Genomic DNA, 14,949 nt, shown 5'->3' with positions numbered 1-14,949 from the left:
ACAAGGTATGTAAAAATTCGTGTTAATTCTTCGTTTGAATTTCTCATGATTTTGGAAAATCTGAGAAATTGATGTTGCATGTGTGTTATTTGGTTTGATTAGAATTGATAAGGTGTTTAGAAGTGAAACCTAACTGATTTCATGCTAAATCATGACCAAATTCAGGAAAATTCCATGAACACCTTGAAGGTGGGTTGTGGGATTTACATGATGATGATGAACACTAGGGTTTAGATGACTATCCTAGTATAAATTGATTATAGAAGAGTGATTTCAGAAAGATATGATGATTATAATGCTATATGAGGGCTTGATTGTTGTTAAGTTAACTAGCTAGCAAATTATGAACTTAATTTCAAATGATGTAGAAATCCTGCCCTCATAGTGTTTGTAGAAATGCCTCAAAGAAGGCTTAAAAATAAGAAATGTAAAGCTTTAACGCATAATTATGATGTTTCGGTATAATATGTGAAGTGAGGTCTAAAGAGAGTTCTAAACATGTCTTGAATTGAACTCTATAGGACAAGATACCAGAACGTCGAGCGGACAAGCTGGTGGTGATTCGCGGTTGAAGGGCGTGCGCTAAGGTATGTAACTTGACCCGTTACATTAAGTAGATCTTTATGATTAATAAATGCGTAATTGGATTTTTGAATAAGGGTTGTTTTGAATTAGAGCGGTGATGTCGCTATATTGAATAATAGATCAATGTTGGTTGGAACTCGTTGGTAGTCGTCACAATGGAGGATTCCTTAGACGAGCCAAACGGGTCGAATAATCAATTAAGGCATGGTTAATGCTCCGGATTATGATGGATTGATCTTTGATAATGGATTATATATAACATATTAGAAATACGAGATTTTAATGTGTTGGTATCCTAGAAAACTGAAATCTGAGAGTTGGATTTTAGTCTAATGAACAAACCAAACAAAAACATGGATTTCCAGAAGCTACCGTAAGTTACGGTAGTACCGTAACTTACGGTAGAGATCAGAAGCTTACGGTGGTTCACCCCTGTTTTACGGTGGACCAAAAGCTTTCCAGGACTCACCGTAACTTACGGTGACACCGTAAGTTACGGTGGAACCAGAAAGAATTTTATTATTTCTTTTATTTAAAATTCGATGTTGGATCTCATGTTGTGTATTATTTAACAAGGTCAAAACTAATGTTTTAATGGTTTTGACCCTAGGTGACGAGGTGGATCTTACGGATGACGGTCATGCAACGTCGAAGAACCGAACACGACTTTTGAAGCTTCCGCAATGTTTTAATCTTACTTAGACAGTTGTTCATGGGTTGTAAACAATTTCTTAAACAACTTTTGAATGTTCCAACTTAGTCATTAGTTGACTAAGGCTAACGTACTTATGAACTCCGTTAATGAATGTTATGTTATTTAACTAATGTTTTAGTAGAAATGGTATATTTTATTATTAAAATCAAGTGAAAATTTTAAGGGTGTTACAACACTGGACGATCTCAAACTGGATATTTATTCACAAGTGGAGGCACTGCTATTTCATGGCGTTCTGTAAAGTAAACCATCACAGCCACATCATCTAACCATGCAGAAATATTGGCGATTCATGAAGCTAGTCGAGAATGTGTTTGGTTAAGAAGTGTAATACAACACATTCGTGGGTCTTGTGGTATTTCTTCGATAGATGAGGGACCGACAATTTTACATGAAGACAACGCAACATGCATTGCTCAACTTAAGGAAGGATACATCAAAGGTCATAGAACGAAGCACATTTTACCAAAGTTCTTTTTCACACATGATTTTCAAAAGAATGGAGATATTACTGTTCAATAAGTTCGTTCTAGCGATAATTTGGCAGACTTGTTTACTAAATCACTTCCGACCTCTACATTCAAGAAACTGGTTCATGGGATCGGGATGCGTCAACTCAAGGAGCTTAAATCATCAGGGGGAGAATAATACGCGCTGCACTCTTTTTCCCTTAGCTATGGTTTTATCCCACTGGGTTTTCCTAGCAAAGTTTTTAACGAGGCAGCATCACCAAGCGTATTATAAGAACAATATATTATTTTGTCACGTGGATAGTCAAGGGGGAGTGTTATGAATTATTATCCATTTATGGTGTGACTATCCATTAGAATTCATCATTATTATTATGACTTATCATGTACTTAACTCCTTTCTCTTAAGCCTATAAATAAAGGCTTATATGATCCATTCTAGATATCAATAAAATATCCATTCCCTCAATCTCTCTTCCTTATCTCTATAATGTTAATAGGCTAGTTGTTACAAAATAATTAACATTTATTTTATTTTATTATAGTTACAGTAGTTTAGAGTTTATTAAACTTCATACTAAAATAAAAGGTTTATTTTGTAACTTACCTAATATGCTAGGGATTGAATTGAAAGTTATGAATTTATCTCATTAATATGGCGTTTCCATTTCGGTTTCGTGTTTCCAAAATTGGCGAGATCATTCACAATTAAACCTTATGATTGACTAAATTAAATGGGAAATCTTTGGGTTTGAGACAAATTATTTGTGGTATAACCATATACATCATGATTTCAAAAAGTTATGTCACAAACACCTCTAAATCTTTTATAACTCCTACCAAAGAACTTCACCATTGCCCATCTGCCTGCCGTGGTTCAGCTACTGTTTAACACCGTCGTCGCCCGCTCTCTCTTTCCGAGATCCGCCGCGTCTTTTAAACTCTCTTAGAAAGTCCGCCTCAACCGTCTCCACATCTACATTGTTATGACTTCGCCACCAATGTACTTGAACCAGAAACCAGGCCGCCTGAATCGCGATGGTCGCCACCACAACACGTGACACTATACCAGCTATCGTTACCACCGCATCACCGTCACTACTCCGCCGCGACAACCCTCGTGCCACTCGCTTTCTGTTAAGTCGATATGATTTACAAACAACCACCATGTATCAGAAATTTCGAACCATCACTGCCCCATGACGATTTCGTTCTTTTGATTATTTGAGGTATCTAGTTACATAACCTATTGTCTTATATTAAAACTTGATTTTCCGACGATGGGGGTTAGATCGGAGAAGACTACCTCATGAGGGGTGGGAAGTCTTAAAATAGATCACAATTCTTGTCACTATGTTTGCAAGTTTCGGTCAGTAAATAATATTTCTATTAAACTATGTTAATAAATAATTGATAACTTTTAAATAAACAAATATTGTTTCTATTCAATAAATAATCTAGTGAACAAGAATATATGTGTTTGTATGTGAATTCGTTGAGTTGCAAATCTATTTTGCATATCATATGATGAATAGAGTTTACTGTATGATGAAACCCCTTCAAAGACAACATGTAGGTTTTGTTTTTCATAGGAAAGATTGTGTTAAAGAAAAGAATAAAATATTCTTTTAATAGATTGAATGATTAATATAAATCTATATAATTTTGAATGTGCAAGAAACTGATGTCAGTCGAGTAAAATAAATAGATATTAAGATATATCCTTAATTCTACAAAGTGTATTAATGTTTAGAACCCTCCATCGTCGGAATATTAATCTATACATCGTAACCTAAGTTTCACGAATCTAATTCAAGATAATTAAAATATAGGTTTTTGTATTCGTTAAAGACAACTTCATTTGTTTTCGCTTATGTTTTGCTGGGCTAAACTAAGGTACGGATTCTGTTTCTTTTCATCATAGTATAAATTTGTTTCCGTTACTTTGTAGCACGGATTTTGTCATCATCGGTCAGTCTTCATTATGTTATTGTGATATCTTTTAGTCTTTTTGAAAATTGTCCATTAGCTCTCTTTATGTTGGTATTGTCTGTGTTGATTATTAGTATGTTATAGCATGCCATGCCTCAAACTTGTACTCATGGTCGCATGCTCCTGTTGGTAATCAATTTTAGTTGTCTGTAAATTATTTACATGACCTAAGCTTTTGTATTCTGTCACCCGAGCGTTTCTGACTTGTCGTTTGGGCGTCAACGACATAAACACTTTTCGTGACAGTGCGTAATCAAAATCACGACGTCTCTGGCTTGTGCTTGTGTAGCACCTTGGCCCCTTAGAGGCGTATAGATCGATCCTAGTTCTGTTTCTGACTTCAGACTTTTGGGGGATGGAATAATGAGTGCACGCCGCACTCACCATCTCATTGGTGCATAGAGTAGCTACATGTGTACCCCTCTGTTTCTGGCTCTGGGTGCTTCTGTGTTACACGACTTATTTTGTTGATATATCTGTCGTGTAAGTTGTATATGTTTTAGTCTTTGAATATGTTTTTTTCTGATTATGTTATGATAAGTTATGTGTGCATCTGATTATACGTAATCCGATTATGGTTCCGATTGTGTACCGGATTATGTTTCTGATATGTTCATTATTTGATTCTGTTATGTATTAGTTATATGTGTTTTGACTCAGTATCTGTATCGGTTTGTGTCACTCCCGTCTCAGTATCAGTTCGATTTGGATTCAGATTTCGTGTTATACGTTTAGTTTGTATCCGTCAGAATCTTTGTTTAGTATTTGATCCAGGGTCTGTTCTATATTTGTCATCGAATCATGTCTTTGTTTCATGTCGATTGTCCAGATCATTTCAAGAAACTTTATAAGGATTAAATTTTTACACTTTTAAACATAGGTTCTCTAATTTATTTTGTTTATTAAATATAATCTCCAAAAACTATGAAAACAAGTATCTTGATTAAATAGTAACTTTTGAAATATGACAAACTAACAGATAGTGATTTTAATCCAAACATTTATTTAAAAATAATATTTTTGGATGTTCATTTCTTTTAAACGTTATAGGATTTTTAAACCATATTTAAAATGTTTTGGTCAATGTATTTGTTTTTGTTTTTGTTTTTGTTTCTGTATCGGTTTCCCATGTCGGTTTTCAAAATTTATAATAAGTATTTTGTTTAGAAATCTAGGTTATTCAACTTACTCTACTTTTTATATATAAGGTTTTCAAAGTTAGAAAATTGTTATCTTTGTGTAATAACGATTTGCTATTAAATACGATAAATTATTATATTTTGATAAATTTAAATATTCAATTAAGAAAATAGTTTTGCCAAGTACCGCATATTTAAAATAATAGCATTATTAAATGATTAAATGAATACGTTTATACAAGAAAAAAAACGGTTTTAGTCACCATGGTCAACAATGTATAAGTCTCTACATCGGTTTTGTGTTGGGTTCGGAATCGGTCATATATATGACCGATTTCTGTTTCTGTATCAGTGTCCGTTACAGTTTCAGATCAGTTCGTGTATCAGTTTTTGTATGAGTCTTGTGTCTGCATCTGTTTACAGTACCCGTGTCAGTAATCGTTTCAGTTTAGTCTCAGTTATGTTATGTTGTGTTATGCTTCCGCTGATATGACTTTACTTGTACTGTTGATTTCTCCGTTACTGAGCAATTTTAGGCTCAGCCGTATTTTTCTTTTTGTGTTTTTCCTATTTGTTTTACAGGTAATATGGGATGATTTGGGATTTCAGTGAGGAGCGTTAGAAAGTTGCTGGCCAAGATTCTTTATTTCAGTAATGTAATAAATGTAATTAGGATCTTTCATTTAATGTTATGGATTGGTTTTAGTTCTGATATTTGTAAGAGTGACACGTCAGCCCTAGTGGGGTTGGGGTGTTACACATGTGATAGTGATCTCGCTAAACAAATTCCAATGTGTTGGTCATGCTGGTCAAAAACATTTAGAATCAAGCATGATTATCACACACCGCTAAACATGGGTGATGAAATCAAGAACACGAGTTCGGTGAAACAGAGTTTTTTCCTAAACTAGTGTTTGTGGAAAAAGTATTTACCATTTTAGTGTTCTTTAAAAACTATTTACTAAAATAGTGTTTTCCTTATAATTTGTGTTTACTTTTTTATTTTCTAACCAAGATATTATAATTTTTTATTGTTTTTTTTTTCTTTCAACGCTTCGTTATCCCATTTAATTTTTTTATAATACTCTTTTGGGTAAATTACATTTTTTGTCATTTATGTTTGTATTGAATTGCAATGGATAGCCTTTAACTTCAATAATTACAGTCAGAATCCTTTATTTTGAAAACCCATTACACCCTTGGTCCTTTAACACTAACATGGTTAATTTTAAACATTAAGTCATATCATGTGCACATCATGTGAGGGCATTTATGTCTTTTCACAGCTTGTTTCTTCCTTCCTTGTAAAACCCCTGTTTCACCATCAAACCCTTGTTTATAACACCCACCACACCAGATCGCCGCCACCACCACACCAATATCACAGACACTACCGCCATACCACCACCATCTGTAAAATCACATATCTGTCTATTTCGGCAACCACCACCGCCAACACTCCTGCACCACCATCATCATATCACAACAACACTCCTAAACCATCATGAGCAAATATTCATCTGTAAAAGACAATGATGGTCTCTTTTTCTTAATTTAGTCAGCTAGAATCGACGGAGCCAAATGTTTAGGGAAAATAAAATCGATTTAAAACTGATTAAATGCAGGTAGAGAAAAAAAAACTATAAGTTGAAAAACAAGTGAACAACACTGATATCTACGACATTTACTTGACAATGCTACTGTGATAAACTGACATTGCAAATAATTTCATAAGAAGAGAGAAATATGAACAATCATCTGGAATTCGAAGAGCAATGGACAAAATCGAAGTGTATGATCGTAACAAAAACGTTAACCGATTATCATTTTACAAGCATACGATCAGCTGCCAGCCAAATAAGGAAAAAAAGTTAGATAAACAAGTGAACAACAACAGTGATTGAGTGATATCTACTACGTTTACATGACAATCCCACCACAAACACCTCCAATACCTCAGTTGCCTCTTGATTTATGTAATACTTTAGCAGATTTAAGTGATGGAACCAAAATCCCTCCAAAATCGATGCTTGCGGCCAACAAAAAAACCCATAGTGTGGCAGATTTTTTGGAGCCGTCCACAAGTTTGGATGAATCAACAACCCACATCTCTGATTCAGGTGGGAATCAAGCTGCTGGCTCTCTCTCCCTCCAATTTGGGCAAAGCTGCTAACTTCTAGCGCAGCCTAAGAAGTCGAAGTCGGGACCAAGGTTGGCGACGGTGGCTAGGGCGGAGGATTTGACGGAGGTGTAAACGGGTTCGGGTTCAAGTTTTGGGGGTGAAGTGACAGAGAGGTTGCAGCAGAAATATGAGGGTAGACAGAGGTGGGGTGGTGGTGGGTGGGAAGAGGTGGTGGTGGTGGTGGTGGCAGATTGCCTTGAGTTGCAGAGAGAGTGTATTGTAGGTGGAGGTGGGTGGGAAGGGGTGGTGGGTGTGAGTGGTTGATTTATAAATATAAAATATATTTTCTTGAGTTTTTCTTTTTTTAAATATATATTTTATTAAGTAAATAGGTAAAATTACAAAATTACCCTTAAGTGAATAGTCTTAACAAAAGAATTTAACCTAGTTAGTGGTAAAGGACGAAAGGTGTAATGAGTTTTCCAAATAAAGGATTATGACTGTAATTATTGAAGTTAAAGGCTATCGATTGCAATTCAATACAAACATAAATGACGAAAAGGGTAATTTACCCTACTCTTTTTTTATTTAACCAGATTAATAATATTTAGCAATCAACTCTTTATACGTACAAGCCTTTCTAATTGTTTTTTTTTTTCAAATACAACTATAAGAATCATGTTATATAAATTTGTACAATCAAACTAGAAGCATAAATTTTTTGATCAAACATTAAAATTGGCCAGCTAGTGGTCTTAATATCAAATACAAACTAAAAACATATTCATTCCATTTCGTAGTTTATTGAGAGCAAGAACGGTCATTCTTTTCTCGTTTTGAATTATATGTTCTAAAATAACTCTTTATGACTTAGTTTGAATAACAGTAAACCCTATATTTTTATAAATATATTTAATTGTTGTTGTTGTTGTTCAAACCCGCTTGAATAGTAGTTGTTTTTTATTGGTTAAGTTTTCGCTTTTCAGTTTTTATAACAAAGTAGTGCTTATTTTCATCTACATTTCAATGAAAGTTTCGTTTAAAACGAAGTTGTGTGTGATAATGTACAAGTTGTCTAAAACATAGACGAATAAGTCATTAAGCTTTTCTAGTTTTTTTATTTCCTTTTTACGTGGGTTTGTTACCATTTCGACTTAGCTATTCTTTTCTCCCATAATGTTTTACGTTTTGGTCTATATTTAGTGAATTAACACAACGTTCAAATTTTTTGTCCGGTTTAACATATAGCCTCGTTTTAATGTACGGGTTCTTTATACTAATTAAAATACATCATCACTTAATCATTCATAGTCACGTGGCATTGAAAAATTTAATAAATATTAAAAAATGAACTTTAATGATCTTCCAAATAAAAATACCAAGAGTAACAATCAAAATTACTTTTGCTTTCCATTAAGAAAAGGTAAAAATGCAAAGTAACTGTGAAGTGACACAATTCATATCATTCCATTTGATAGACGTTAGCAGACGATTCTTCTAAGGGTCTAACGAGTGGTTAAACACTTGAGAGTGTGTCATGTCAAAGTGGTAAACTATGCTCAAAAGTGTTGCCAATGGTTTAGACACTTGGTGAAGTGATAAACTATTCTTTAAAAAAAAAAGAAAAAAGGTGTGATTGGTTAAGATTGGAATGGACCCCACCCCACACTACCCTCTCTCTCTCACATACACTCCCTCCCCGCATTGGCATTGGCATGCCATCACCGAACGACAATGAAACCGCAACGGCAAAGGGGTCGGCAACGGTGTTGTCGCGCGACAATACCCTTTGCCACTCCCCATTGCCGCACCACTCCGTATACCCTAAGGCTATCCAATATGGTTTCACAGTTTCACTTTATATCGCGCTCATATTATAAAATAACTGCTACTTCACTGGCATATAATCATCTTACTTTCCTTTACTTTCTTTCACTATATTATACTTTGGTTTCACTCTTTTCACTCCACATCACCACACCCCAATCATTTTTTAATCATCATCGATTTATTTAAGTCTTATTTTTTATAATTCATATGTTTATTTATTTACTTACTTATTTATTTAAATAAAACATTTAGATGTCTAAAAAAGGAAGTATCGAACAACCACATAAATATTATACATACTTAAGCCCTAATAAAAACATATTACACAACCCTAATTAAACAATTACACAAACCTATATTAAATATAACACAAACCTAACTAAAACCTATTAAACATAAAATTTTAAGGCATAGCTAAAAAGCCCTAATACATCCCATCCCAATCATATAGGTTGGATCTGGAGATGACACGCAACGATATCACGACCGTCCTACCTCGCATCTCAATTACCGCGTCCGAAGGCAGGAGATGGAGGATACGGTTCTTCGTCCACCCTAGATATGTATTTCTCACCCGGGTCGGTTTCATACCCTTCAGCCCGATGGCTATAAATTGTGTTGGATAGAGGTTTATGGGTGGAGAGTTTGTAAGTTTGTTTGTGTAACACCTCGTAAAATCACGTCCAAGGATGTGTTGACATGTGTACTAAACTCTAATGAAGTGAAACGTTGACTATTAGGGACTAATTTTGCGAAAAAATCAAAAACTTTGAATGTGTAAGGACTGAAAGTGTCAATGTGCACAAACTAAGCCTCTGAATAACCTTACACGGTATTCGTATTCATAGATAAGCCACTTGTTGATCAAGAGGAACCATTTGCGTAATTATTTGAAAGTTTGCGCGACAAAGGGTTAAAAGCGTCAACACGTTAATTCTTACCTCTGAGTGACCTTTTAACAAACCCGGAGCATTATTATATCTGATTGTATTCTGCGGAATACATAATATTGGCCATATAGGGCTTTAATGCCGATAAATGATTATACGCACTAGTTTGTGCGTTAAAAGGGTTAAAAGTGTCAACATGTTAATTCTTACCTCTGAGTGACCTTTTAATGAACCCGAAGCATCGTGATGTTTGATAATACTCTCAAGAATGCCTATTATGAATAACATAGGGCTTTGACGCAATAAAATGATAATGCGCGCAAATTTGCGCGTTAGAGGGACCAAAAGCGTCAAACTTTAAAACTACACCTTCGAGCGACCATTTAAGCGAACCGGAATAAACTGTAGTGTCGTAATATCCCATCATACTCTTGCGAATGCTTATTATTAATCTTGAAAGGCTTTTATGCCATTTTGCGTTAAAACGCACAAGTTCGCAAATTAAAGGGTTAAAAGAGTCAATATGTCAAACTATACCTCTGACTGGCCCTTTTAACGAATCGAGAAGTTTAAGATGCTTAGTTATACTCTTAGATGTGCCTAATATTGGAAATACAAGGCCTTTTGTGCTAGAAACATCGTTACGTAAGAGTTTGGAAGTATACGGGCCAAAAGTGACAACAAATGAAAGATCATGTGTGTTGTACAGGTCCTTACGGACCGTATACAGGACCCATATGGTCCGTATACAACTTACCAGCTCCAGAAAATTGTGTGCAGCCATGGTTTGTTACCTTATCTCACATTGTTGGTGCACTACATCTGCTGATTACGTCTTGTATCGAGTCATTGTTTTAGAACGTTAGATCTGGGCTCGAAATACGAGAAATAGTGAGATTGTATAGGTGATAGATGGTTGGATCGCTCTTAGAGTCAAATTAGGTTGTTGGATCGCCTTTTAGGTCACTTAGTGCTTGGGCCGCTCGAACGGACATGCTGGTCCGCTCGAACGACAAACAAGCTGGACCGCTCATGTGACATCATGTGTGGACCGCTTATTGGGCCTGTCCAATAAGCGAGTCCAGATCTTTATAAATACCTTTAGGGCGATTCCAGTTGTAGTGGTTGTAACAGTTGCGTAGAAATCGTGCCGAGGTTCTGCCGGTGCGAGATTTGAGCTGTAAACGTTTGAAGTCAATAAACAAGTAGTTAAAAGTGATTTGCCTGCTGTTTCTACCTTAGTTTCTTGTTATTCCGCACCTGAAACCAAGGAGAAAGCCTCTGAACGACTTGTTCGGGTCATCACACGATCCTACACACATAATTCGAACCTAGGGGCTTGTTGCTTGTTTTGGACACCTGTTAGGACACATGTACTGATCTTAAGAAGCCCCTAAACACTTGTTGATCATCCAATCATCCTCCAAACACTACAAATAGAGGTGGGTTCTTGCTCAAAACTTGCACCTCTTCTTGATTCTTGCTATCTTCTCAATTCTGGAGGGTCCTGAGCATTTGGCAACCACCATTGAGTAATCTTTAGTCCTTAGGACCAGTTGTAAGTGTTCCTTTCGTGATTAGTTATTTTATTTGGCTTTTAAAGCCGAAAAGTCAAGTGTTTACGATAAATGCTTTGACTTTTAGTTAGACCGTAAATGGTCAAGCCATTGTTCGCTACGAACATGGCTACGTGATCGTAATTAGGTAGGTGTTAAACCCTCAAAAGGGCACCTTCTAAGAATCAAGTTTGCTTGGTCAATTGACGAGTCAACCAAATATTGTTTTAAAAAGTCAACGGGTCAGTTTTTGAAATAAGTACGATATGAGTTTAGAAATGTTCTAAAATACGTTTTATCACTTAAACAACTTGGTAATAATTATTAGAACATGTGTAAACATGTTCGGCTCGTCAATTCCAGTTTTAGGGTCGGTTCGCAACCGAAAGTCCCGAAGTTTGACTTCTTCCTTGACTTTCGATTATGAACAGAATTAGATTAGTTTGCTACTGATTTTAGGTTCCGTTATGATCGTAATATAATGTAGCATAACCCTATAAGGTTATATTACACGATCATACTAGAAATCCAAGTTTTGCGCATGTTCCGTTATTATGCTTAATTTTGACTATTATGCCCTTATGGTCTAAAAACAAGATTTTTAAATATATGAGCATGCAAATAACTTAGTTACTGATATATAAACATGTCTGGATTAATTTGACATAATTTTCTGGTCTCAAATTAATGTTATGCAATATATCGTAAAACTTAACTTTTTTTAATTAAATTACGCTTTTGTGCATAAATCATGTTTAAACCTATGTTTTGGCACCAAACTCATTACCTACTGTTAAGATATTATTTTTAGGGATTTTTGGAATGTTGGGTCAGATTATATACTAACCATAACTTAGAGTTCTTGTATAAATTCGATAATTGACGATAATGCCCTTTTTGTTAATAAAATGAGATTTACATATGATTAACATGCCAAACCATTTCCTACTGGTTTTATATGAAAAGTAAAATATTTTAAACATTCAAGGCTAATCAAAATCTCAGAATTTCATAAACATCGCAAATATCGTCAATTGTCGACTTTTACGCTACTTAGGTGCATAGTATAGTTTAAAACCATATTTAGCACCCAAGACTTGTTACCTACTGAATTTATAAATAAATTTTAATACTTTTACAGTAGATATAAGTCATAAACTCAGACTTCCAATTTTATCCTTAAAAAAATATGTGAAATGACCAAAATGCCCCTACGGTGCATAGTTTGGCCATAAATAGTAAACCACACATATGTATGATATCCTACTGTTATAACATTATAAAATAAATATTTTTACAGTATGTTTTAGACCAGAACATCAGTTTATGTTTAAACCTCTTTTATAAACCTTAAAATGACCAAAATGCCCTTACGGGACTTAAATTGGTTTTGAAATCTTTTTGGGCATAATGGTTGATATCCTACTGATATCATAACATATTTAAAGAATAATAACTTATAGAACTTGTACATGACTCATCCGGCTACCCGTTATGCATATACGCGTTCGGTACGGTTTATGTAACTAGTTTGCATAAATTAGCGGAAACGGGTCAAATCTTATCGTTTTAATTTCAAAATCCAGAATGTGTTTAGTTTACCCATTTTATACAAGTCTTCATACTTGTTGGGTCTAAATCACATTCCAATCTGGTCATCGCTTAATCTCGCGTTTCGTACCGTAAACCTTTCTTTAAACTAACCGGTCTAAGTTTACAACTTAAATAAGACCCGTTATCAATCTAATAGGTTAATAAAACCTTCGTTCCAGATTAGGAGCCCCGGTAAAAGCTGCTTGAACTAGTTTGAATAGATTATACGACTGAGTTACCAAATCTCGCATTTTAAGCTCAGGTAAATACTTTTAACTTATTTTCCCTTATACGGGCTTGGGATACAGTAAAATATAACCGTTTAGTCGGGTGTAGAAACACTTAATCGAATATGGTTAAATGGCATAATCCCGTTTTAATCAGTATTTCTTGATAACAAATAAACATTGGGAGTTAACGACCGTGTCCTGGATATCCTCGGCTCATTTAAAAATCGTAAATTGCCACTACTTAAGCACGTGGTGTAGGCATACACCTGACAATTGCGTATGTAAAGATATACCCATTTGTTGAGGATTACTCACCATGGGATCATATTAGTGGTGTGTCGATTAACCTTGTTCGGCTTTTATCCCGGCCCTAAATGTTTGACAAACATGTAAATCTGATACAAGATTATCATTATATAATTGTCCCAAGTTATAAAAGAATATTTGTGCCTTGTGCATTTAAATCAATTTTCATAAACATTTTCAAATGAGTCAGTTAATTGTATTTACTAGTGTAAACTGACGTATTTTCAAAAGGCTAAGTGACAGGTACTGCTCGTAATTGGCTGGGAGCTGCTTGGTGTCAATAAAGGATCTTGCAAATCCTTAGGATGCCCTAAAGTCTGCTAAACTTCATTTTGTACATTTTATTATGATCCGCCTGTGGATTTAATATTGCAAGCTCGTATGTAATTATCCTTTCGATAATTCAGACAATTGTGTTTGTAATAATATTTTATATTCCACGACTTCCGCTGTGCTATTCTGTGTATGTTTGACTATAATGATATCAATCTTACATCACGATACTCCCCATCGGGCCCACCGGACTGAGTTGTAAATATCGGGGTGTGACAGTTTGACTATCCCCAAGTCATAGACGATCAAATTGGGCTAAGCCATGGTGTAGTTATAAAACAAGTTCAAATCCTCTTTATTTTTCCCATCCCAATTATCATCTTCTAGAGGTGAAGGGAAAAAAGGTCGAGGAGGGTTGACTGCTACAGGTGAAGGGCTGGAAATATGAGGATTTAGACGGGGTGATCATCGTGGCTTTGCTGCAGGTGGAGGGTAGACTGTTGCCGATAGAAGGGTTGTAGGTAAAGGGTTTACACGTTGACGGTGTTGTCGAAAAGGGTTTGCAGGTGGAGGGTTTGATCGTCGTCATGAGTAACACCTGAGGTTTGATGGTTCTTCGTTACTACCCCATATCTCTGGTAGAAGAAGAATTGTAAGTGTGGAGGTAGAAGAAGATGTGCATCTCTGGTGAGGGAGAAGAGGTTAATTTATATGCAGTAGAATATAGCCATTGGAATGGTGCCGTTAGAATTTAAATTAAAACATATAGCCGTTGGAATAGTGTCGTTAGAATATAAATTCAAAATTATAGCCGTTGGAAAAGTGCCATTAGAATTTAAAAATAAAAAAACACAAACAAATAACTTGTGAAATATAATTACAAACACTCAAAGTACACAAGCATAATTAAACAAACTAGATAAATAAACCGAAACAAACTAGATGATTAAAATACATAACTACGCTAATCATCAACCCTCGAACCGTCTGAGTTTGAAGTCGGACATTCAGCTGGACCCAAACAAGGTTGGTTTCTTAATAATTGCTAAAATGATATGTGAGTAAATGTTTGACCGTACAACGCCTGGTATTCCGCACGAGCCTCCGTGATCGCTTCATCCTTTGTTCCAGCGTCACCGTGAAGATTTGGTTAAATTTGAAAACCTTTATTCTCAAATCCCTAATCCTTGAAGCAAAATTGTCTTTAGAGCAGTTGTTTTCGCGTACACGCTGACGAAATTCTTGAAA

This window comes from Helianthus annuus, chromosome 4, assembly GCF_002127325.2.
Source record: "Helianthus annuus cultivar XRQ/B chromosome 4, HanXRQr2.0-SUNRISE, whole genome shotgun sequence".
In the NCBI taxonomy this organism is placed as follows: domain Eukaryota; kingdom Viridiplantae; phylum Streptophyta; class Magnoliopsida; order Asterales; family Asteraceae; genus Helianthus; species Helianthus annuus.
The sequence above is the reverse complement of the archived record's forward strand: the minus strand, read 5'-3'. Positions refer to the sequence as shown.